Here is an 8,460-nt window from a genome sequence, read left to right as displayed (position 1 = left end):
AGCTTAAAAATCGTAGTATAAAGCCTATACATTTTATTATAATAGTGGGTGGGAGAGACATAGAGGACCCACAGAGAGACACAGAGGCCCACAATGCCTCCCATGCTTGTTTTATTTTAAAAAATTGAAAGAAAAAAAAAAAAAGTGCAAGGAAGATTTTCACTGGGCTAGATTTTTACAAGAGAAGGTCTCCATGAAAAGTAATAGATGCAATATGTCAGATTGCAAAAGACATTCAAAGTTTAAAATAAAGTCATTCTTTTAACTCTTTCAATGTAACAGTATCTTTTAATTTACCAGCTTAGAAACTGATCTGTAAAGCAGTTACAGTATAAAAATGTACATATGTATATTATTCCAAATAATGTGTTCTTATTAAATTCTGTTTCATTTCCATTTGAAGTGGTTCTCTACTTGCTGCCAAAGAGCCTGGTTTTCATTGACTAGAGGAGCAAGAAGTATTCGGATCATTTCTGCAAGCTACAGAATGTTTAGACTATTTATACATCACAATTCTCCAGTGCAAATGAAACCAATTTTAAACAGACAATGTGCTACAAGCCCCTTTGCAAATACAATAAGCCTCCTTCAGAAGATCCTATTAGCAGGTGTCTGAATCCTGCAGGAAAATTCAGTATTATTTCCATAGGGTCAGCTATTATGTGGCTTCAGTTAGCTTCAGCCAGAGAAAAAGGAAATTATGAAATGAATTAGAAAAAATGCATCTGAGTTATCAGACCCAGGGGAAAAAAAAAAAAAAAAAAGAAAAAAAAAGAAAAAAAAGTGCACTTTAGTATCAGCTAATCCTGAGGCAAATCATCAGGCTGAGTAATGAGTAATAAGAAGTACACAATGTGCCCACCCTTGAAGAGAGGCTGTATGGGGTTATTTAAATGATTTGGTATTATGAAAAATAATTTGCATTTTTATAATCACTTCCCTAATCCATGTTTACTAAACATTCTTCCTCTCTCCTTCTTTCAAAGAAGAGGAAAAAGAACAAGCTTTTCTGTAAATACTCTGATTTCATGATGCCAAAAAAAAAAGGGGGAGGTGGGGGGGTGGGGAAAGGAGGAAGAGAGCACTGAGCACTCCCCGGTGGCAGTGGTACTTCCCAGATTTGAGGGAAGGGAAGCACTGAGGTGATCTCAGAGTAAATGTGCCTTCTAGATTTGCTCCCTAAGAAATAACCCTCTGACACAAAGGTGTCAGGCAGGGGCTGTAAGCAAAAATATTTGTGCAGAACTGTTCAAAGTACTGGAGTTGTCCCAAATGAGTGGGGAGCTAAAGGCCATTCCTCCAGATTCCTTCTTCATTCATTCACAGCTGACTGCATTTGCATCCTTCAAATTAGGGCAGACATTTAGAGTGTACAAACTCTGAATTTCACCCTCTTTCCTGGTCCTCTTCTCACTGGAGAGGATAGAATATTTTAATTGCTCTAAAATAAGCATGCAGATGTTTGAAGGGCTCATTACCATTCTGTTTTACATTTGATGTCATTGCAGGGCTATGGAGCAAAAAAATGCAGATATATTTACAGAAATAATTGTTTCTCCACCTCTGTAGCCTCTGTACTGACAACACTGTACATTGTTCGACGTATTTTCTTGACAAAGACAAATGAGTTCAATGCCAGTTTCATTCTTCATTTTTTTTAAGATGACTTCAGGCACATTTGGCTCATGCCTAGGTGCCCTACAGGGTTCCCTAAACATTTAATTTCAGAACCTGTGCTAATGTCTTTTGATAATAGATCAGCAAGCCATTTCAAATTAACCCATCTGTCAATAATACAAGATGGCCTTAGTAATCTAACACAAAAGTCTACCCTAACAGTCTTTTAAACATTTGCAAAATACCTCTACAACATTTTAATAAAATTATTTCATCTGTTAAGTTCTGTGGGTGCATGTATGGATACACATTTTCACTGGAAAGGATATATATCATTAGGTTTATAAATATGGAACAAAAATGCACCTGTTGCCATGGGGAGGGTCAAATAAAATCTCTCCCACCCATTTGTGCCATACCCTACAGCCCCACTGCTGCTATGGGGTTTTTCTCTCTGGATCTAGCTGCAGACTCTGAGTAAAAATGTGAGTGTGCTGGCAGGTTGTTGCAGCCAACTTCCCATTCCCCTCTTACAAGCAAGGCCAAAAAAAAAAAAAAAAAAAAAAGAAAGAAAGAAAAAAAAAAAAGGTAAGGAATCTTATTTTACTCCAGAAAGGAAAAAAAAATAATCATTTGGTTAAATAATTCTTCTATCTGTGACAGCAGAACTAGCTCTGCAAATAAAGTATGTTATTCCAATGGACAGAGAGCAAACATATGCAAGTTGTCTTCTGCTTATATTATATTGTTCTCATCTATTTTAGTTTTGCTGTGTTTTGTATATTAGTGGTCGTTAAACAAAAGCACACTAGTGGTTTAAATCCCAGTTCAAACAATGCTTATTCTTTGCTATTCTTCCAAAATTTACATAGCCAATTTAACTACTTTTGTGGGGAGATCCTTTCATTGGAGATATTTTAAAAAATGTTGGGAGAAAAAAAAAAAAAAAAAAAAAAGAGCTCTGAAATATCACAGGCTTTTCATGGATGGAAAATAAAGCCTTTTCATATCAGGTTCCAGACCTCTTTTTACTGATGCTATCACATTGAGAAGAGTGCTACACTTTTATTTATTGCTGTAAGATCTATTCCAAATCCAGCGGAGTGTTTGTCCATTGATGAAGTACACATCTGTGAGTTCAAATGTGAGCTGAGGATTATGAGAATGCAGAATCTGTTCAAAACTTGAAATGTGGGGGAAAAAATAGAAGTATTTTCCTCATTTATTTTGGTGGAGGCTTTTGCCATTTCATTTAACCACTGATAAGTGTGAATAATGGCTTTCTTTGATGAAGTAGGGTGATGGACTTGAGATCAAAAGTGAGGAAGATGAGCTATAACTGAAAGCAGAATATAGGAGCAGCAATGTCAGCCAGAGCGGTTCTAGGCTTTTATACCCATATAATTGCAAGGTAGTGTGTAATACTTTGTCTTTTCTTATATAGCATTACATAGCTTCAAGATGATTCATAACAATATTAAAGGATGTTTCTTTTTTTTTTTTTTTTCTCTTTTTGTTTTACTCAGATAAAATGCAAGCATTTTTCTATGGCCTTCCTTCAGAGTTAGCATAATTCCTTCAGAAATCTGTCACTTACCACACTCCTATGTATCTGAATCATACAGCTTTCTGGGAGCTAGATGGCAATGGTTTCCCACAGAAGATGGAAGGAAGCTCTGGTTAACTACGCTTGAGACAGAGAGTAAGAGAAAAGGAAGGGAGATAATAATAGCAAACACTAAATTTTTTTCTTGATAGAAGTGGGAAATTAGAATGTCCAGGGTGACTTCAATACAACAGGTAATTGGGCATTGATTCCTGCTTCCCACAAGAGTTTTCCTGATTTATAACAGCTGCTTTTGAGGTATATGGCTGTGTTGAGAACATTTTTGCAGCAAACCAAACCTTTTTTAATGCCACTGTCTTAGAATGCCCTTGTATGGTATGTCATGCTGTGGTTTTTTGAGTATATTCTCTAGTCACACATGAAAATCTGCAGAATGATGTTCATACCCATCTCTTAAAAACATCAAAGTGCAGGGTACAATTTTTATCACTGACTGACAACTTAAAAGCCCATGACAGTCTATACAGAAATGTTTGTTCAAAAAGTTGCTCTTCATAAGGCTCCTTATGTCCTGCTCCCTCACTGCCTTTCTGCAGAGGCTGCAAGACTTTTCTAGAGAGCAACAGAACAAGGGCCTCCAAACACTTTGCAGATGGACTTAAAGCGATCACATCATAAACAACAAAACTGATGCACACTTGGGATGGAAAGGGGCAGTATTGCAATGCTAGTTATAAAAGAATTTGAGAAGAGAAAAAAAAAAAAAAAAAAAAAAAAAAAGGAAAACAAGGGATCATTTCTTCATTAGAATCTGTGGTATATAAACAATAGACAAGGAGTCCGAAAGACAAACAAAAGATTAAACATCTAAGGATCCCATTCAAGTTAAAGTTTACATCATGGTTCAGTTAAACTTGCAATGCAAACACCAGCGTGTTGATGGAAATCCTGCTCCACCTAAAAAGATAATATGCATACATCTCTTCAGGCTATGTGCTGTGTTCCAGGGTGAGGTACAAAGCTCTTGGTCACAGTGGGTCTGATAACTCAGATGCATTTTAATATAGAGATAGTGCATGCCTTCTGAACTAGTGCGCCTCATGCAACAGCACGCCCTGACCAAAAATAAAGGCATGTTCTTCTTTAAAGATACATTTTCTATTGTTAACTCAGATTTTCATCATGGTTCATTTTTTGCATTTCCCGCAGTTCTAAAAAGTACTTTCTATACTTTCTGTATTGTTGTTTTTTTTTTTTCCTTCTCAATAGGAAATGAATAAGGTTGTTTTACTAAGTCAAAACCTTATAAAATTTAAAATGCTCACCTTATAATTTTTTTATTTTTATTTTTAAAAAGGTGTTGGGAATCATTCATTTATTTTCCTTAGAACTACACTTCCCTGCTTAAGTTCACCTTGCTTAGTTCTGACATTTTTCAAACCCTATTCAGTTCTAAATCTGTCTTTCAAATCCTTTCCAAGTCCTTTCAGCCCGACATGCTTAGTCCCATCCACACGTTGAATATACAAGTATCAAATGTTACAATTATATTCAATTATTATGGGTCACTATTCCAAACAGAAAGCTAGGACAGTTAGAAGACTAGATTCCATTTTAAATTCCTTTCAAGTGTGAAGATAGAGTCAAATGAGGAAAGCCTTTGAGAAACAGCATAAATAAGAATTCTAAATAATTTGGTTTAGAAAATGTATCAAACAGGGAAATGTTTTATCCTGATGGAAAAAAAAAAAAAAAAAAAGAAATAAAATAAGTCTTCTAAAAAGCTATTCAAAAAGGCGGGGAGGGGGGGGGGGTGGCTGATCACTTTTTCTCCATATTCAATAAGAGGAGGAAGAGGAAAGACCTATTCAGAAAACTCAAGCCAGATGGCAGCAAATAGTCCTCCTAGGAAAATCCACACTATTCCTTATCAGAGGTTTACAGAACAAGTGGAGAAAGAAGTCTAGTTCTGATAGATTGAATAGCTCGGATCGTAACTCTTGTTCTGCAGGTTCATTCTTGAGACGCCAGAAGAAATGATTGCTCAATTCTATCTTTTTCCTATCCTCAGAAATTAGGCTTATGATATATGTGGGATTTCCATCACAAGGAATGAGGGTCATGAGAGGACCCTCATCACAGTAGGAGGGAACTTGTGAGGGTGGGAAAGGAGCTGTGAGCTGTGTGTTTCCTAGAGAGGCAGTGTTTCAGAACACGATGCCCAAGGCTTTTAAGCAGGCAGCTACCTTGTGAAAAATAACACAAAACAAGCTACCAAGTTACTGGTCATGGCCTTCCTGTACTGATTCAAAGATCGAAGCCGAAATTCCTTTAAGTGGTGTATTCTTTATTGCAGCGCTGGATGCACGGGGGATCTCTCCACCTATCGTGCATACTCAAAGCAGAAAGCAGTCTTGAATTTATACAATCAATCTATCAATATTCTACAAGCACCTATACATATGCATTACCTATCCCCGCCTTCCCTCGCTTCTCATGCTAATTAGTCTTTTGGCACCTTGCGCCTGCGCAGAGCCTTCCAAGAATTGTGGGCAGGGGTCTTTGGGACGTGGGCAGGGGTCTTTGGGAGGAAGACCCCGAGTCTTCCTCACAGTGTACTTTTCACCTTTGGTCAGGAATCTGCTGAATTGGCATGTTTCTTAATTGCGAGAGCTGGTTGTTGCCAATTCTTCCGTTTGTTGTATCTTTATAATGAATTCCAATGTCCAGTTTTGAGATTTATAGTCCTTACGTTTGTTTCTCTGTCCGTCTGCCGCTTCCTTATCATGAGTTCCAGTGTCTTGTTTCGAGATATACAGTCCATGTCTGGGGATTGTCCTTGCCTCCCCAATACCTCCCCAATACCTCCTTAATCAGTACTAGGCCTCAGATGGCAGAACGCAAAGAACATGCACAATGATTGCAGCTGTTGCTTGCATTGATTTTGGTAACCTGAAAATGTAGAGGCCCGTACAAGTGTGTAGCTTTACAGCACCTTACAATGTTCGCAGCAGTACGGTCTGCCCTATGCTATAAGGAGAGCAAACAACCTCACAGAAACCTGCCCAGACCTGAGCTGTACATAGACTAATGTGAGAGAGTGATTTGGCTCTGTGGGCCAGCTCACTGCACAAGTATACGGTGCAAGAGAATAGGCCAGGACCTGGGGAAGCGTGATAGTTCTTCAGAGGCAATGTGGATCAACAGAAGCTGCTGTGGAAGGTCAGTGTAAGATCATCTGTTAAATGTTCATGCAGGAGAAGAACGGTTGCAACATCATCCTGTACAAACACAGCTTAGGGAAACTCAGTCCAAAGCAATACAATCAGGAAATAGCCAGCAAATTGAGAAAACGAAACTAACACCCACAGAGCTTCTCAACTGACCCGAAATAGCAGAAGAAGCATTGCTGCTCTTTTCACAAGCACTAAGAGCATGCAGCCACAGGTTTATGCCTGCAGAGGTTCCCTCAGGCTGTGATCTGACCAGAGAGCACACTGGAGTGAGGGTGGGATGGGTGGCACTCAACATCAGTCCTACTGCCTGACAAACTACGAACTACATGGAAACAGCCTATAGCAACCTGCCTGCTGCTCCTAGAAGACTAGCAGGTCCTGCTGTCTCTGGTCTGGCTACTTAGCATTACAGTGCTCATGAGACTTATTCCCAGGGAAAAGGATCACTTGCAGTTCCCTACACTTTCCCTATTCAGCAACTGAGAATTTAAGGAAAAGACAAGGACTATATCTTACTGTGGAGCTGTGGCAGGGAGCAGTCTTCCTTTGCTGCCTTCTTTAAGAAACTGATAATGGTGACCGCAGAATGCAAATGTAAGCAAGAGAAGCAAGTTCAGCAAGATTGGGCTCCTCATTTTTTCATCCTTTTGTAATTTTTTGATAGAATTGCTCTTGGGTTGGGGCATAGGAGCAGCTGCTGGCAAGAGATGGAGTTTCCATGGGACTGTCAAAGAAAGCAGTAATGCCAGAGAAATGCACTGAAGAAAAGCCTTAAGACTTTTATGAAAATGGTCTCTTGGGTAAAACATCTCACTGTGGAAGAAAAAAAAAAAAAAAAAAAAGCAAACAACACATTAGGCACAAGTAGTATGCTATATGCTTCCATAACAGTAGTTACAGAGCTCTCAAGATCTAATAAACTACCTCTATTGATGTCTATGTTATAATAGGCATGGGAGAAAGAATAAAGATAAAATTATTTAGCAAATGTCTGTGGCTGAGGATATTGCAGGAAGGAAAATGCTGAAAACCACATCCCATTTATTAAATCTTTGATCATATCTGACACAATTTTGAAACAAAAGGGAAAAACAAAAAAAAAAAAACACACAAACAAACAGAAGAAGAAAAAAAAAAAAAAGGAAAAAAAAAAAAGCTATTTCCTGTTAGTGCAAAACTACAAACGCATTTTGCAACCAGGCTGCTCTGTATCATTGAGATGTAATGCAGTGGTCTACAAGCTGTATTTTGGTCATTGTAGGATTTATAGAACTGATCTAAATGGATAATTCACAGCATATTTTGGCAAATTTTTATATCAATAAGGTACTTCATATCGAGTCCTCATTTGGAAAAAATCAATAACAGCAAGTGTAAAGTCTGCACAAAGAGCTACGAATCTGAGGCTCAAAGGATGCACAGTGTTCAACATTTACAACAGTCACATAGTACTTTATCAGATCACTTTATCACACATTACAGGTACCAATTGTACTGGATTTATGTGGCAAGGTTTTGGTAGCAAGGGGACTGCAGGGATTCCTTCTGTGAGGAATCCAGAAGCTGCCCCATGTCAGAAAGATGTTGGGAACAGCTCCAGCTGGCCCGTCCATGGTGAGAGATGCTGGTTGCACCTCTGTGAGAGCAAATTTAAGAAAGGGGAAAAAAGTGTGACAGCAGCTGGGAGAAGAGTGAGAAAATGTGAGAGAAGCAGCCCTGCAGCCCCCAGGTCAGTGCAGCAGGAGGGCAGGAGGTTCTCCAGGCACAGAACAGCAGTTCCCCTGCGGCCTGTGGAGAGGCCCCTGGTGGAGCAGGCTGTCCCCCTGCAGCCCATGGGTCCCACGTGGAGCAGATCTCCACGCTGCAGCCTGTGGAGGAGCCCCCAGTGGAGCAGGTGGATGTGGCCTGGAGGAGGCTGCGGCCCATGGAGAGCCTCTACAGGAGCAGGCCCCGGGCCAGAGCTGCAGCCCATGGAGAGGAGCCCACGCAGGAGCAGGGGGTCTGGGGGGGGCTGCCGCCTGTGGGGGACCCGTGCTGGAG

The sequence above is a fragment of the Aythya marila genome (assembly GCF_965140915.1).
Source record: "Aythya marila genome assembly, chromosome: 2".
NCBI lineage: Eukaryota > Metazoa > Chordata > Aves > Anseriformes > Anatidae > Aythya > Aythya marila.
The sequence above is the reverse complement of the archived record's forward strand: the minus strand, read 5'-3'. Positions refer to the sequence as shown.